This window comes from Canis lupus, chromosome 19, assembly GCF_048164855.1.
Source record: "Canis lupus baileyi chromosome 19, mCanLup2.hap1, whole genome shotgun sequence".
In the NCBI taxonomy this organism is placed as follows: domain Eukaryota; kingdom Metazoa; phylum Chordata; class Mammalia; order Carnivora; family Canidae; genus Canis; species Canis lupus.
The window spans coordinates 11,965,699-11,984,266 of record NC_132856.1 but is presented as its reverse complement, the minus strand read 5'-3'; the positions used below and the strand labels follow the sequence as shown (position 1 = coordinate 11,984,266).

The 18,568-nt window shown below is 39.3% G+C and overlaps 1 protein-coding gene and 1 long non-coding RNA gene across 8 annotated transcripts in view; one reads left to right on the top strand and one right to left on the bottom strand.

Moving 5' to 3' along the window:
* LOC140611228 (uncharacterized) overlaps positions 1–409 on the bottom strand; it is a 28,960-nt gene extending 28,551 nt beyond the window's left edge. Inside the window, exon 1 of the long non-coding RNA XR_012012519.1 lies at positions 279–409. This is a non-coding gene — a long non-coding RNA (uncharacterized lncRNA). The remainder of the gene's footprint in view (positions 1–278) is intronic.
* The window catches only part of GRM7 (glutamate metabotropic receptor 7), an 849,841-nt gene that overhangs the window by 661,929 nt on the left and 169,344 nt on the right, over positions 1–18,568 (top strand). The window lies entirely within an intron of this gene.

Genomic DNA, 18,568 nt, shown 5'->3' with positions numbered 1-18,568 from the left:
CTGAGTGACTTAAGACACTTTCTGTGTCTTTTCTACAGTCCTGCATAAAAATACTAGCTTCAATATCAAAACATAGCTAGCCCTTCGTCTTCATTTTCATCATGACAATCTTAGCCCACACAGCCACCAATTTTTCTCTTGGCTACTGCAAGTCTCCAGCGTTACCCAGCTGCCTGTTTGTCCTGCTTTTGGTCACTTGGAATGAAGTCTGGAGTCCTTACTGGCATCTACAAGGTTGTATTAGTTCCCCAGTCTTGCTGTAACAAAGTATCACCTACCTGGGAGCTTGAAACAAAAACAGAAATTCGAACAAAATAGTTCTGGAGGTTTGAAGTCCTAAATCAAGCCATCAGCAAGGCCATGCTCCTTCTGAGTCTCTGGGTAGAATCTTTCTTTGCTTCTTTTTAGCTTCCAGTGGTAACTGGAAACCCTTCGCTGTGCCTTTTTTTTTTTTCCTGCCTTACAACTGCATCATTCTAATCTCTTGCCTCTGTCATCACTTGGCATTCTTCCCATGTGTGCCTCTATTTTCTTTTTCTTACAGGATTGTATTGGAACAGGACTCACCCTAATTGAGTATGACCTTCTTCTAAATTGATTGCATTTGCAAAAACCTTATTTCTAAATAAGATCACATTGGAAAATACTGGTGGTTAGGACTTCTACATATCTTTAGGGGTGATATAATTCAACCCATAATAAAGGTCTTTCAAGACCTGCCAGCTGTCTATTATCCATTGCCTGTCTCCCACTATGCTTCTATGCATCCTACTTAGTTTCTACCACAGACTCTTTGCATATACTGCTCTCTGCCTAGAATATACTCTTACAAATTGCTCTGCCTAGAATCTACTCCCCTGATTTTTCTACAGCTTTCTCCATCTCTGTTTTTAGGTCTTAGTTTTAAATAATAGCTCCTCTAAGATGTATTGCCTCTCCCAACCTCTCTTAAACAAGACCTTATCTCTCTATTGTTCTCTTTTTTCTTTGATAGTTTCCTTCATAGCAATTTGTAGATAGTTATAATTAAGTTACAAATAAAAACAATCTGTAAATATGTAACTACTGACTTTCTTGGTCTTTGCTCCTTGTCCCACTCTCCCTAAATAATACTCTGTGAGGGCAGGCGTCTTGACTGGTTCTGAATTGTGGCACACTGCTTGATACACAGAAAGTATCCTAAGTTTTTGTTCAAATGAATAATTGAATGAACAAATGAGTGAATGAATAAACCAGAAGCAATTACGGAAACACACATCTCTGTCGAGAAGTCAGTCTTACATAAAAGGTTCAGAGCAGAGAGGTTAATAGGAGACAGACCTTTCAGTTTTACCACTTATCATATGACCTTTGAACTTGATGTCTCTAAGTCTCTGTTATGTAGTCTGGAAAACAGGGGTGACTACTCTACCCACTTGTCTCAATCAATGAGAAGGAGACAAAATACACAGGCATAGGTGTTAGTAAAGGCAACAATGGAAGGAGAATTGGGGAGTTTATCAAAAAGCAGTGATATAAGTTGGGACCAGCCAGGAAGTTCCCAAGGAACCAATCTTGTCTCACTCAGCCAGTGGGCCAGCTCCAAGAAAACACAGAGGACAGTACTATCGTGAGGCCACTTTGTGTATGCTTTTTTTGCATTAAGCTAATTGATTTGGCAGCAATTTTGCCACTAGGCTACAGGCCTGGGAAACTGCCCATTACGCTTAATGGTTCAAATCCTTGAAGTAAGATGGCAGTGCAGGAATTTGGAAATTTGGAATCTCCATACTTGTGACTTTATGGAGGAAGATTATAGTAAGAAACTGTGAAGAGAGAATTGGCTAGAATAAAATAGAAAAAGAAAATCCTATGAATATATTTTTAGGAAGCCATAAATCAACACCAACTCTGCAGCCACAGTGAGCACTTGCTGCAAGGGACAGGAGACAAAATACAGACCTGGGAATGGCACTTGAGTTAGCTTTAAATGAGAGGCACAGATTCATCCCTGGGCTTATGCTGACCCAGTGAAAGCTGAAGCTTGCTGCTCTTTGGGCAAAGACATTACATTTTCTTTAAATCAGAGGTTTTCACTATTAAAAGCCAGTTGTATGGATTCCACAGTTGCATTAAGAAGAAATCTAGACATGAAGCTCTTAGTTGATTAGTTAGAAGGCAGCAAGTTCACAGCTTGATGTCCAGAATAGACAGACCTAATATAGAATCTCAGTTCTGTCATTTATAGGACCAGAAAGCATATGTGTACTTGGCTTGGAATCAGGTGGAAAGGGCCCTGGATCTGAAATCACCTCTGCCTCTCAGTTACAAGGTGGGATATCTCAGATAGCTGTCAACCTACCTAAACCCCATATCTCATTTGTAAATTCAAGATTGCAGTTGTTCTAAGAATCCCTTCAGGTAGTACCCTGAGGTTACTTCCAAGTCATCACCTACAAGAACTCATAACTACCTGTTCTCAAAGATCCCTGTATTTCTATACTTCTACTACTCATGATCTATTATGCTGTAGTTCTTCCCTCTAGACAAGCACATCTTATATGTGTTTCCTTACTGTCCCTTCAGGATTATTTTTGACATTTTTTCCCCTTCTAATTGTACTCTCCTCTCCCCATTGTATTTTAATATCACAGATATTCTATCAGTTAGTGTACTGTGATCCCTTAGAGGGCCATAAAACGTTGTCACACTTAATATTTTTTGCCCCCGTCCCACAAGAAATTCTTGGCCTGTTGGGGGCATTGTGGCCCTCTGTTGAGAATGTGTGCCCCAGACTATAATAAGTTATAGGCTAGCAAAAAGTATGTGTCTTATTTACAACAGTATCCTTAGTACATAGCACATAAGAAATGCACAATATTTATTGGATGGGGGTGGTGGTGAATGGTTGAGGATTAACTGAGAACAATGTAAAGAAATTGCTTAGTCTTATGCCTGCTACACAACAAGTAGGAAACATATCTGTTCCCACTTATGAAAATCAGTCCAAACCTTCCAACAGCACTGTATGAAATTACTTCAGATCTTTGTTTTCATCTCTAACCTAATTGTTGACACATTGAGGACACATGTCAATTTACTATTGCTCTGTGTCACTAACCACGTGTTAACTTTTTAAGGAACAAACATATGAAAAGAGGAATTAAAATATAGCTTTCAACTCATCTTGGGTTGAAATAATTCCAAGACTGTAGAGATCTCTCCACTAGTGAAGGAGTGAAACATGATACCTTTGCTCATAACCACCATTTCTGTCTCACTGAAGTGATTTGTTTCTGCAACCTGGAAACCCTCTGGAGGCAGAGGAAAAAGAAAACCTTGCACTTTAGAGCATGTTCAGCTCACTTTTAAACCAGAAATCTTTGGGATGAGAATGCTATAACTTGCAAAAAGAGAACTTTGCCCTGAGAATTTGGACACACCAAGAAAAAGGACAAGCAAATTGAATCTAGGGCATTAGAAGTTAGGAGAGGGGGTAATTTGAGGCCTAGGGGCACTGATGGGGAGGGAGAAAGAGGGAGTTTTGAGGGCTCTGGGAGCTTCTGTTTCCTAATCTGGGTGCTAATTACATGGATATGTTCAAGTGGTGATAATTCACAGCTTGACACTTATGATTTGTGTATTTCTATGGATGTGCATTATAATTCAACCAAAAGACAGAATAATAAAACCAAAGAATGAGGTAGGTCTGAGCCTTCTAAAGGTTACTTGCTTAGGCAAGTAACTTTTCTTCCCTGAGCTTTGAGTTCCTTTTTTGCAAACCAAAATAATACTAGCATCTACCTCAAGGGTTTGATAGTAGGATTGAATGAAATAGAGTATACAAATGGCTTAGCACAGTGTCTGGTTCATTGATTATTAATAATTATGAATTAGTTCTTAATGTTTAACATTATTTACTTGGCTCAAATTTACTGAGATAGAGTTAGAAGTGTCCATCACTTTCAACTCATGAGCAATGGGGGTCCAAGTATAGGAAAGTAAGATGTAGACTCCCCCTGACCCTAACATTTCATCATGAAAATTTTCAAACACACAGAAAAATGGAAAGAACTGTACAGTGAATTCTTTTAGGCCTAACCTCCTGCATTCTACACTCAACATTTTGGTAGATTTGCTGTATAGTGAATCCATTCCTCAGATCCTGGTTAGATCTTTTGTTAAAAGAGACCTGAAAATGGCCCTGGGTTGAAGCTGGTTAGGGAAACTTAGTAAGGAAAGCAATAGACCAGTATCAGAAAGATATCTCAGGTGAATTTACCTGAATGTTGCTGTCTCATGTTGAATAATTCAGGTCTTTGTATTTATACCTCTCAGCAGTCCATAAACAAAAGAGCTTGCTGTGGGAAATGGAGGTAATATAGCTTCAAGGCTGCTGTGTCCTATGCAAAAGCAAATGAAAAACAAAGCCTTTGGGTGACCTTGGCTTGGCCAAAGGCATACGCAGCAGAAGATGTAAATTCTTCCCAAGAGCTTGTGAATTCATGAATTAACACTGACCTTGAATTAGTCATATTTTCCACTGGATGGATACTGAAAAGCCTAGAGATATTTTTCTCTTACATACATGCTGAGTTTTTATATTCTAAATTTTCTATAATGACTATGGATCATTTGTACAATAAGAGCATTTGTTTTGGTTCCTGCTTTAATAAATCATGATTCTGCTTTAATGAACAAAAACAAATAATTTATAATTTGTCCATTAATTATTTGCATGTAAATGCGTCTGTTAGAGTAACTTAATAAGCCATTGAAAAACATTCTCTACTGCCAGCTGAGTTACACTCTGTTTAGTAAGCATCTCTTTTGGGGGAGAGGTTGTTTTGTTTTATTTTGTTTGAAAGCAAGGAGATGCTGGGAAACGAAATCAGATTGCATCTCATGAATTTGAAATATCGTGAATTCACCAGGCCTAAGGTAGAAAGAGAGGGCTCATTGAAAATTTAGTTAATTGAATTGTTAATTAATGGACTTGTCCTATACCAGATTGAAGAGAAAGCCCTTTGGGAGAGTGGCCTTTCTCAGCACAGCCACCCATAGGGTGAATTTTGAATAGCTAGTGTTTGCCAAATTGTGCTGCACATAAGAATCAAAAAGCCACTTCAAAAAATCCCAATGCCCAGGCCCCACCCCTTACCAGTTAAGACATTCCAAGATGGGACACTTATGTCAGTATTTTTTTTAAGATCTCCCGATGGTTCCAATGTGTAGCAAGTTTGGTAAACACCAGCCTAAGAAAGATCCTCCTACCCTATCCACAGCTACTAGTACCCAAAGGGGGGTGGGGGGGGACTGAACAAGAAGACAAAAACAAATAAACAAATATAGGATCTAAACTGCTCCTTAGCCACATACATACTATAAGAAGTGTCATTCCTTTGGCTTTTGAAAATGCAGTTGAGGGGCGCCTGGGTGACTCAGTTGGCTAAGTGTCTGCCTTCAGCTCAGGACATGTTCCCACGGTCCTGGGATTGGTCCCTAGTTGGGCTCCCTGCTTAGTGGGGAGTCTGTTTCTCCCTCTCCCTTCCCCCTCTCCACTTACTTGAACTTTCTGTCTCCCTCAAATAAATAAAATCTTTTAAAAAAGAAAGAAAAAAGATACAGTTGACTTGAAGTCAGGTGAGTCATTTGGCTAACAACATCATTTCCTTAGGAGCTAGTTGGAAAAGAGAATGATTAGACTGTAGATCCCAAAAGGAAGCCCAAGGAAGGCAGAGTGTTGGAGATGCATAGAAGAAAGATGAAGGGATGGGTGGCAAGGACAAGGAAGAAAAGCAGAATTAAAGGTATATCAAGTTTGGATTCAAAGAATTTCCAGAGCATGAGGTGAGAAAAATAACTACTGTGGGAGAAATCCAGACTACATTTAAATGGAAAACCTAATGAAAAAAAAATCTTCAAAAATAGGAACAATGTGTTTGCTTGGAGGGTGGGAGGCAGAGCCACTTATTACTCAGTCTAAATATCTATTCAGTTCTCGTAACCTTGACCACTAGGTTCATTTGTCCAACTCAGTTTAAATCCTCTCTTGAGGCTGTTTCCAAGGAGTGGAGTATGTATTCAAGAACAGGCATGGGTCTGGCTTGGTTGCAGTGCTAGGCATGCCTCCTTTCTAAAATCCTCTTTCTCCATTTCTTAATGGGAAATGATATTTGAAACTTTGTAAAGTTAAGGTGAAGATGAAATAGAATCATGATTGAAAGCATTTCCCATAGTATCTGGAACTTTGTAGGGCTCAATATTTTACAGTGATTGTCAGTAGCCCATCGACCAGCATGGGTTGTCTTATTCAATTTCCCCAGAGTTTGCTTCATAAGCACAGTGTGGAAAGAGTACATATCCTTGAAGAGAGCTTTGGGGTATGGCAGTGGCATGCCAGACCTGGTTCTCACCATTGTGTTGGCTCATAAGAGCTGACTTAAATTTTTAAGAAATGTGTGAGGTAGTTTTTAAACAAACATTAAAATTAAGTGTCATAAACTGACAACTCAATTAACTGAAAACAAAAGTAATAAATACTTGAAACTTATACTTCCTAATTATTTTACTGCATTTTACTGTTATCCCCATGCTTGAGGTCATGTAACATCTATTGAATCTCTGTAGTGGAAATGCTCTATAATTATGTGTGGTGCTGCTCCATGACATCATATTGCTGACTTGTTATCAGCCACTGTGAGTATTCATAGCATGGAAATCATCAACTGATAAAAATTAAGGCTTTTCCCCCCCTCATCTACCTAATTGTGAACCTTTCCCTGCATACTTCTGGGGTAGGGTGAGTATTAGGGGAGAAGGAATGGGTGCAGCTGAAGCACCTCGATTATTATAATGAAGGACAATAATGGGTAGAATCTGGAACTTTTTCCCAAAAGGTCTTAGGAAACTGGGTGGGGAGAAAGAGCTTTCAGTATTTTATACAAACCAGGCAAGATATTGAGAAAAGACATCCAGGAGCTAGCAGTAGAATCCATGCTCTGCTTTCTGATGGTGAAATCAATCCTGTTTTCACAAGTGACAATGATGCCAACAGCTTATGAAACTGCCTGGTGAAATCCAAGAAGACCAACTTTCCCAATCCTGATCTTGCAGAAGAGCTAATCCTTGATCATAAATTTGTAGTGTTTGCATTTTAATTGAGTTTTCAAAGTATAGTGAAGTGGTCCAAACAACCAGAAGGTATAGAAACTCATGAAGTGAACATAACACCATCTTTCTAACACCCCACACCTTCTGTACCCCTACTGCTCTTTTATACATTCCCTTTGTTTCTTTCTTATGTGCACATCCCAGTAAATAGAAATTATTTTTATTTATTTTTTTACCACCATTCTCCCCTTCATTGCACAAAATGTGACATAATATACTCACTTGCTTTTTCTTTCTTTTTTTTTTTTAAACCATTAATGATAGATTTCGGTTATCTTCCCATATGAGTGCATAAAGATCTCCTTCATTTTTTTTTTTTTTTTAGATAATAGATGAAGAGTGTTCCATTATATGAATGGACTCTAATTTATTTAATCAGTCACTTCCTTGACCCCTTGATTGTAGCCAATTCTTTTTGCTATCACATAATGCCATAACGAGTAACTCTGTAATAGGAGCAACATAGGGAGTGGCTGCTTCCTGGCAGCCTAGCACACTGAAGGAGTGGTCAGAGTGTTGGATTTTGCCAGACTGACAGCTGAGCAATGGTGTCTCCATGGGATTTTAATTTGTGTTTAATTTATTCACCTACACTCCCAGGATGAATACATCTCCCATGACTGGTGAGATGTATTTGTTGTTGCCATGTCACACTAAGCTTTCAGGTAGCTGGGACAAACATAATGTGATATGGTGCAGCAGGTGAGCTCATTTGAAAAGGAGAGGTAGGTCTGTCCCCAAAATATCTGCCTATCAAACACAGTACCCACAACCTTCATTTGAATTACATGGCTGCCCAGAACCTACACACTGTAAAGTAGAAGCCAACCTTCACACTCAAGTCCAATCATACCTTCTTAACTCCTTTTTCTTTCTCTCCCCCTCCCCCTTCCTCTGTCTCTTTTTCTCTTCTCTCTTCCTCACCTCTCTCTTTTTATTCCTCCCTCTCCTTTACCCTCCCTCTCTCTACCTCCTCTCTCTCTCTCTCTCTCCCTTAACCATGATGAGGCCACCCCACCTACCTGAGTAAGCTGTGCTTCCCTTTCTCTTCACATCTTTCCTTGCTTTGTTCGTTTTGCCTGGATTGCCCTGAGTCCCTAGCAAACTCATGTGTGCTGGTGTCTGTTTGGTCAGTAGCTATGGGGTAGTGGGAAGACTACTGGATATTGTCCACTCAAATCCCAGATTCCTCACCTCCTTCAGCATTAAGGGATTTAATCCTTAATTCTCTAAACCCTGGTCTCCTGCTTAAGAAAATCTGGTGGTAATGTTGCATAGTAGCTAGGAATGTGGCTTTTAGAGTTAGAGGAGAGTTGGAATCCTTGCGTATCTTCTTCCCAGTTATGTTAGTTAATTGAGGAAATTACTCTAAGACTCTAGACCTGTTACTCTATTCGTAAAATGGCAAGCAAATCTCCATGGATCTGTCACATTTCTGCAGGTTTTGTGAACAAATGAATTCAGCTTTTCTATACTGTTTTTTTTTTTCCAAAGATATTTATATACTGCACACTGTGGAAGATATAAATTACTCCTTATAGAGGAGAGGACAGATTTGTTTTCTATCCAGGAAAATAAAAATAATGTCTGTCTGTGTCAGAGCTTAGAACATGTATGTGCAGGCCCTGTGAGTTGCTAGAATTTCTTAAACTCAAGGTCCTTCACTTGTAATGCAAATTACAGTGTTTATGGAATCTATCTGGCCCCTTTTCACATCACTCTGTGGAAATTGGGACTCTAGAAACTAGTACAAAGAATGTGACTCTGGGTATAGGTATTGCTGTGAACAGTAATTGGTCCTTTGTCACTGACCCAGAACTTACATATCTCTGACCCAGGCCAGCATCCACGAGACCATGACAAGCTAACTTGCTGGTCCGAAAGTAGGGTAAATATCAGAACTTTGACATTACTTCCATATACTTCATAGATTTGTAGCAATTATTAAATGTAATAATGGGGCACCTGGGTGGCTCAGTCGGTTAAGCATCCAACTCTTGGTTTTGGCTCAGGTAGTGATCTCAGGGTGATGAGATTGAGCCCCATGTCAGGCTCCAGGCTCAGAGAGTCTGCTTGAATTTCTCTTCCTCTGCCTGCTTGCAGAGTTCTCTCTCTCTAGGTCTCTCAAAATAAATAAACAAACAAACAAACAAACAAACAAATAAATAAATAAAATCTTAAAAACATAAAAATAATGAAATGTACTTAAGTCTAAGGCATATATGACATTGCTATGCCTAGTCCATGATAGTTTGAAAGTGGTAGAAACTAGAATTATTATTATTATGGTTATAGTTTATTTCATTACTTGCTCTAGAGGATTGATGTAGGATTAGGCAAATCATATTAGTGCCTGGTCCATGGTGGGCTCTCATGCAATTTTTTTTTCCATTCATTTAGTGTATCATCCTGGGGAGGCTGTGATAGCATGGAGGAACCACAGACCCTCCTCTTTGTTTTCCCCTCTCAATCTATAAGTCAGCTAAGCAGGGAGGGGGGGAGGGGCTCATGCCTCAGTGCAGGTTTCTAGGTGCTACATTCTAATTTTATACTAATACCTCTCTTGGGGAAGAATATATACAATCTTTGAATCTAAAGCTTTCATTTAAGAATATGCTTAAAGATACTAGCACAGTTCCCATATCACTGGCAGTGGGAGCAGTTTGTGACCATGTGCCCCTGATCACTTAGCTGCTTTCACTCCCCACCCTTCCAGGACTCCTTTAACAAATATTACCATATTTGTTATGGTGATATTGATGTGATGGCTGCAGGCTGGGCATTTGCTACTAGCTATGTTGGTGAATGAAACAGACTTGGTTGCTGCTCTCAGGGAGTTTACCATCCAGCAAAGAAGACAGAAGTAAATGAATAACATACAAATAAAATTGTAACTGTGATCAGTGGAGGACACCAACACTGTTGAATTAGTTAGGGTAAGTCAGCCACTCCCAAACTTCAAATGCTTAGCATAATAATAGTTTCTTTCCTCTCTTAGTCACAGGTCAGTGTGGCTGGACAGTGGGGACTGGGGCTGGTGCAGTGATGGAAAGACCTAGGCTCCATTCAGTCTTTCAAGTGCCCAGACTGTCCATTCATCTTTGTGGCCATTTCTAGCACCTTCTCCCTTATTCCTCAGGCAGACAACACACAGGCAGTTTTGGAGTTCTTACACTGCTCTGCTTACAGCATAAATGCAAGGTAGACTAAGCATGGAGTAGCTGGGTATCTGTAAGAATCTTCCATTGTTTTCTGCCTCAAGGGAGAAGTAGAGAAACAGGGTGGTCAGGTACAGTGTCACCCAATAAATGACTTTGGTTAGAAACTCTGGCTCTGGAGTCAGCCTGCCCAGGTCTCCTCCTGCCTCTGCCACTTGCCAGCTTGGCAAGTGATCCAGGCTTTCCACACCTCACTCTTCTCAAATCTAAAACATGGATGACATAACACAGCACTGTCTTGTGAACAGCGAAATGAAATAGCTGATGTACTCTATAAATAACATTTAGTACAGGGTCTGATTAGTTTATTCCAGGCATATCATTACAGTGAAATTATTGGGATTGTCATTAGTGATGGTAAGACAAGACAGACAAGACCTGAAGGAACTAGAATTTTAAGTCAGAGAGGCAGAAAACACTACCCTACCTTTGTTGCCATATGTCCACTCCCATGTCAGTGTGAAATTTCACCTGGTCCTTGGCTAATCAGCACTGGAGTAGCACTTCATGTCCTACCATCCCTTTATATCAGGTTCCTCGTGCCTGCCTCCTAACCAGAAGTCTAACAGGAGAGATGCATAGTTTTCATTTTTACTCAAATTTTGCAAATAGCTGTTGTGGCTTTTCTCTCTTATAAAATGATAGGTACAATTAGCTTTTCTCCAAGGTTTCTCTTAGTCCTGACAATCTGTATAGTTTTAATGGAAAAATAAAACATTAATATGACTGCCTGAATCCCAGGTCTTCTGTTTGGCAGGAAGAATCTAGAATTGGCAAGTATTTGCACTTATTGGTACTCATGTCCAAGGCAGACAACTGTAGTGAAGGAGCAGAATCCTTGCTCAACACAGTGAAAGAACTAACAGCCCCTCACTCTATCAGTATGAAATGTTTAAAGGGGAATCAACATTTGAGATAATTAACATAGATTAAGCTGTATGTTTGAGTTATCTTCACCTCTTTAAAGTAGGGTTCAAGAGGTATAATACTTTTATAAAAATCTATTATGATCCAGTCAAAGTGCCTGGCACATAGTAAGCACTGAGTTATTCCTACCTGCGGTTATATATAGTGATAGTTTATATACTGATTTGATGGATATGTATTGCTTGTCTGTGTTATGCCAGGCCTTGTGCTGACTGATAAGGACACAGTGGTGAACCAATACACTGCCCTTACTCTCACTGAATGTGCTACTTGGTAGGGGGGACAGATGATGATCAAATGCTCACTCATATACCATATTAAACTACATTTGTGGCAATGCATATTGCTCTAAGTCCATTAAAAGGAAATTTCCCCAAAAAGGAAGATGAAGAATGGGTTCCTTGAAGAAGTGATCTGGGAGCTAAGGGCTGGAGGGTGGAGCAGAAGCTAGCCTAGGCGAGAGGAATCTATCAGAGGGAGCCAAATGTGCTTGAAGAACTCAGATATGCATAAGCCTTTGAAGAAAGCTAAGGGGATCATGTGGGATGAGGCCAACAAAGCATGTCTTGAAGGCCACAGTTAGAATTAGGGTCTTTTGCTTAAGAGCATTGAAAGCACACACTTTTATGAGTTTTAAGCAGAGAAGAGTGGGATTGCTGTGACTATATTAGACTTGCCTTTTGAAACATCTCTCTGTATCTGGTGGGTAGAGTTGAGCATATGTGTACCAACCAACACAGGGTTCCTTCTAAGAATCTAGGGTTTCATGAGAAATGAAGAGAGCTTACTCGCTAGGGATAAAGATGGAGAGTGAGAAATGTAAGTGGCTAGAATGGGCATTTAGAAGTTAAAATCAACAGGATTTGGAGATAGATTAGATAACGGAAGGATAATACGGAGGGTGGCTCCCCAAGGATTCTTGTTTCCTCAACTGCATGGATAGCCAAACCATTCAGGGAGACACAGGTGGATCCAGACAGATCCTAAATTAGTTTTGAAGGTTGAGGATGTATTCTATAATTAATTTATAATATAAATTAGAATGGCAATATTTTTCAACTCAAAAGAAAAATAACATGTATTGGAGGAGGAGGAAAAAAGGATATAAATTACCATGTATTCATCACCTTTTATATTTTTCGCAACTTTATCTTCATTCCTCTTTCTAGAAATTTCTATGGGAGACACTTTCTTCACTGATTGAATCAGATAAAGATTCTGAAAGACCTGGTGACTTGCCTAAGAATACAAAATTAAAGATAAGGAAAATATGTGTTGGGTCTCAGATTTATATGATACCAAAATATACTGCAAGCTTTCCACCACAAAATATTTCCTCTGTACCTACTTTATGTTGGATTCCAGGCCTAGGAGAATTTATAGGAAGATATAAATGAAAATCTCAGAGAGATAATGGTAATTCCACAATGAAGGGTTAAGCAAGACATCCTGTGTCCATAGAGGAGAAGTTCTGAGATTTCTCTGCCTTCTGGCAAAGACAGGCCCTGAGCTGGGTCAGAGAAAGAGATGTACTTCGGCCAGGGTCAAGGATGCACAGAAGGGTAGATGTGGCTGGCCTCTATACAATGGAGAGATTCGTAAATGGAGAGAAAGAAGAAAGAGGGTGTGGAAAGACATGTTAGAGCTATTAGAACTCTTGGACATCTTTATAGACCCAAGTTTGCTCATGAAAACAGTAACCAAAGATCACATTAAACACTTGATAACAGTAAAGGACTTAAGCTCATTAACCATCTTCAAATAATTTATTACTATTACTAAAAATAATTTTGAGTGGGGCATGAATATACAAAGTTCCTTTCTGTTCCCTTAAGCTATCCATTTACAAATAAGGCAGCTGTCTTTATAACTGAGCATAACCTCAGCCATAGAGTCCAGTGAGGAAGGAGCAATGCTTAGAAATAAGCAGGATCAATAATTAATGATTAGTGTTTTGAACCCCTTGGAGCTTTTCTTTCTTTCTTTCTTTTTTTTCTCCTGAGGGAGTGTGGGAAACACATGACAATTAACATAGGCACTGCAATTAGTGAAGATATTTTTACAGATTCCCTGAAACATGTGCAAGAAACTGGTAAGCGTGATTGCCTCTGGGAAGTTGGCTGCAAGAATAGAAAGGAAACCATCCTTTAATAGAATGTGATTATGGGGGATTCCCGGGTGGCTCAGTGGTTGAGCATCTGCCTTCGGCCCAGGGCCTGATCCTGGAGACCCAGGATTGAGTCCCACATCAGGCTCCCTGCATGGAGCCTGCTTCTCCCTCTGCCTGTGTCTCTGCCTCTCTCTCTCTCTGTGTCTCTCACAAATAAATAAATAAATAAATAAACAAACAAACAAATAAATAAATAAATATTTGTATGTGATTCTGTACCTCTTGAATTTTTAAAAGATTTGTAACTAAATACATTTTTGTGTCCTGATAGCTACCAGGGTGTAAATAGAAACATTGTAGACTGGGAACCTTAACACCTGAGCCCCAGGTTCCTCATTCACCAAGTCTAGGCACTAATTCTTAGCTTGAATGGTTTATAATGAGGATTGGAGACAGTGTATACTTAATGCCTAGCATTCAGTGGATGTTCAACACCAATAATTATATTATTGAAGAGTAGAAAAGCCTTTATGATAGGTCATACATAGCTAAATAAATTTTTTTTCTGGCTAAGTTTTAGGTCTGAGGAGGTTTTGTAAGTAAAAATATTGACCTGGTATTTAAAAAAGCAAAAGAAAAGATGTGAAGGCCTCCAGGACTGATAGAGTACTCCTGGGACATAGGAGAATTCCACAATTCTAGCACCACTCCTAATGGGATGGAAGAGAATAGTAATCAACAACAACAACAGCAGCAGCAATGAATTTATTATTATTATGCTCAGGTCCAAGCTAACTTCATCTTCATCTCGGATATTTCTTAAGAGAATTTAAAGTTTATCTATTTCAGGGGATTACATTGCCTAAATGTTACTGACTTAGTCTGGGCACTAAACTATTATCATTTTCAGGTTCTGGATTAAGAAACTAATTACAAGGCTTTAATAGTTAAATCCTAGCTGCCAAGTTTTATGAATATTACAGTGCTATCTATAAGGCTGAATAAGTGTTTGATCTGTCGACATGGTAACTGTTTTGTAAAAGCAATCTGTAAGGTTTTTTCAATCTTCTGAGCAGTCCTTAAGAACTGTGTTCAGATATGGCCATTGAAATCTGGGAAGCTTGTTGTTAAAAGCATGACCAACAAAGTAGTTAATTTTCCTCGGAGAAGATGTCAATTAACCCTAATAGAATTATTTTGGTACTGATTTTGTTTAATCAAACATCACAAAATAATTGAGCTCTGGACAAATGGCTTATTATAGAAATGTGCAGGTTGGCAAGAAAGATTGGAGAGTGCATTTCAATAATGTATATATATTAACAGTTACTTTTTTCATTAAAATGGGCAATTACTGAGGGGCCTGATGTTCCAGGCATTGATAGGATGTGTGGCCCTTACAGAACTGCTTGGCTTCTCATCCCACAGAAAATCAGGTGCTCTGACAGAGGGGAGCAGTTAGAGGTTTGAAAGGAAGGGAAATTGTGCTGTATTTTTTTTTTTTTCACCTATCAGGTCTGAGGAGGACAAAATCCAAGGTTTGTGACCCACATTTATTTATAGATATCTTACATACAATCCCTATGTCCAGGATCTCCAGAAACATCTTTAAAAATATAATTTAAGCCACTCTTTCAAACCTTTGGCTGCATAGAAGAATCATATGGGGAGCTTTTAAAACCTACTGATGTATAGGCCCTGAACAATTCAATCAGAACCCTTCTGGCTAGGGCCTTGACATGGTACGTTTCAAAAGCTCCCAACATATCCTGAGCAGAGTATGACTGCTTTGAGCCATCATTCTATCTACAGGGTTATTTTGCAACTTTTCTACAATGATGAGTGAACAGAAAGGATTAGATTGTCAAACTGGATTTGCACACATCAGTGATTTTACCCATTGTATTAGTAGGCTCAGGCTGCCGCAAGAAAACACCACACTCTGGGTAGCTTTGAGCTCAGAAATGTCTTACCTCACAGTTCTGGAGGCTAAAAGTCCAAGATTAAGGTGCCAGCAGGCTTGGTGTCTGGTGAGTCCTCTCTTTCTGGCTTGTAGACCCCACTTCCTTGCTGTGTCCTCACATGGCCTTTTCTGTGTATCTGCATACACTCCTGGTGACTCTTCACTTCTTACAAGGCCAATGATACCGTCAGATTAGGAACCTGTATTTATGACTTTATCCAATCTTAATAATCTCTTTTAGGGCCCATCTCAAAATAGAAGAGTCATTTGACAGTGAGGTTAGGGCTTTAACTTATGAACTTGAAGGAGAACATTATTCAGTCCGTAAAACCCACTAACAGGCTTTTTACTCAGAATCCCAGAGTCACTAATAATTATGAGACACAGGTAAAGTAGGGAGAGATCTGGAAGTCCCAATGCCACTCCCTGGGTCCTTTCTTACCTTCAGGTCATACTTTTGACTCAGGGCAATAAATTAAGTCTGTAAATAATTTATGTGGCTACATAGAGAAAGCCATTTTGGACATGAGATATCATTATTTTGAACCTAGATGGGTATGGAGCTTACAAGATGTTTTCTAGGAAATCATACCATATAAGTTGATAGATGCCAGCAGGTTTGTTTAATATAAGTAATGTCACACAGGTTAGGTACATCCTGCTACAAACATTCCATAGATAATGGAACTAGATAGATAAACTACATTGGTTTGTTTGCAAGGGATTATGTTGTTAGAAAAAGGAAATTTGACTCAGTAATTTTTCTTTTCTTTTTTATTTTTTTCGTGGAAGATGCCCTCACATTCACCCTCCCCCACCACTCTCTTACAGGAGAGAAAAAATTGTAGTCCTGCTGGTAACCATAGCCTTCCCAATGGGACCTGTGATAGACCTGAGCAGACCTCTTTCTTCCTCTCCACTGTTATGGACAGTGTTAATCTCACCACGAAGCTTTGGGCACAGTCTTGACTTCAGTTTCTTAACATTTTGTTTCCCCAGACCAGCACTGTCACCCAGGTGGTTGTTAAAAATGCAAAATCTCAGGCCCACTGCATGAAGACTGAATCAAAATTTGCCTTGTAATAAGATTCCCAGGGGACTTGTTGGCACATTCAAGTTTGAGGGCCACCGCCGTAACATGCCAGTCTTGTCAGCCTCAGGATCTTTGCAGTTGCCCTGTTATTTCCCATGCTGTGTCCTCACCTTTCAGGTCATAGCTTAAAAATCCACCTTTTCTGTTTCGTCTGTTGAGAGGAGCTGCCCCCATGTTACTCTTGCATTGGCATATTATTTATTTCCTGCTTAACACTTATAGTATATATTTTAATTGTTGTATTATTGCTTTGTGTGTCTTCCTAACTTAAGCTCCTTGAGGTAAGGAATCTTACCCGACTTGATCATCAGCCATATCCTATCGAACATCACTCTGTGCATACTGGGTAGCCAGTAAATAGTTGTTGAATCACTTAGGAGCAAACTGATTTTCCATGATCTGATGCCTGCCTGTGTCTATCTCTAACATTATCTTCTCTCTTCTTTCCTTGCACTCTAGATTTCAGCTCAACTTAAACTACTTATAGCCCTTCATCCTCATCCCCATCCCTCAATCAAATGTTTTCATGTTTTCTTGCATTTCCTCAAGCTGTTTACTCTTCCTGAATGCTTTCTCCCCATCTTGTCCCACTAAAGAGCACATATTCATCCAAAGACTCTGCTTCAATATTCTAGAAAAGGCACCTAAAGAACCACTTGGGCTACAGTTGTATCTTGAGTTACATTGGATTTTAGTGACACTTAGGTCCAATTTTCCAGCATGACACCAAAATCCAACTGAGAAAAAGGAAATAGATGTTTCTCATATCTGTATAGTCATTGCTTAATGCAGTGCATGAGCACAGGAACATCTCAGTGAATGGCCTTGGAGTTCTGAGACAGGAGGAATATGGGATGATGTCTGGAAGAGGATTTAAAGACCACTCATGTCTACATCAAAATGTTTCTATGAAAGATCCTTCCCAGACATCATAGTTTCTTTGGTCTTGTATTTGCTTCTCATGATGAAAAAGTACTTTTCATATCCCTTTATTTTGTGGTCTAGCAGTCCTGGAAAGATAAGCTGAATCATATAAACACTTCATTTGTTGCACTTTCTGAAGATAACCTAACTTCTCAATGTAAAAATAAACAAATATGCTGTCTTCGTCTGTGCAGGCTATTATAACCAAATATCATTCACTGGGTAGCTTGTAAACAACAGAAATTGATTTCTCACAGTTCTGGAGGCTGGTAAGTCCAAACTCAAAGCATCAGCAGATTCGTGCCTGGTGACAGCCTGCTTTCTGGTTCAGGGATCTCTGTCTTCTCACTGTGTCCTCATAGGGCTGAAGGGATGAGAGAGCACTCTGGGATCTCTTTTATAAGGATGCTAATCCCATCCATGATGGCTCAGCTTAAGGACATAATTACCTCCCAGAGCCCACTTCCTAATATCATCCCATTAGGATTGGGCTTCAACGTAGGAATTTAGGAGAGAACAACATATCCTATTTGGTTTAGAGGCCACTTGTCTCTCAGCTTTGTGGACTTGACTTTTGTGACATCATAGACTCCATTTCTCAAATAGTCTAACATCTCAACAGCCTTCTGCAAAACTCCTTATGGGACAGAATTCAGTAGCAATAGGTGGCTACTTACTTAGATGTAGTACAAAGGATACCAAAAGGCTTTTTTACCCAGTTATGTCACTTCCATATCTTCTGAGCTACCAACTGGGCCTGTAATTCCAATTATTTGAGTTGTTGCCTTGGATTATTGTGGGGGTGTCTGTTAAAGAGATAAATTTCCAATTTATCATTGGAAAGTATATGCTTTAAAAGCAATACTAACTGAAGCTCAGTTTGTAGGGAGCTGTAACTCATTTCCTTGTAATAGGGAGGCTAACTTTTTAGTTTGGCTTGCCTGGTGTTCGCCAGGAATTCGTATTTGTCTCAGTCTTGCTAAGCTGCATAGGGAAGAGGACATGCCAGTTAGCAGGGCTATGTGGTCAAAGGTGTGAAGGCATTGAAAAAGAGAAAACTAAAGACTGCATGAAATAATAGCTTATTCTCTTTCTAATGAAAAAAAATTAGAAGAAATAAAATTACTTACCTTAATTCAATATTAAGTCTTTTAAAACACTCTCCTGTGTACAGTCTTACT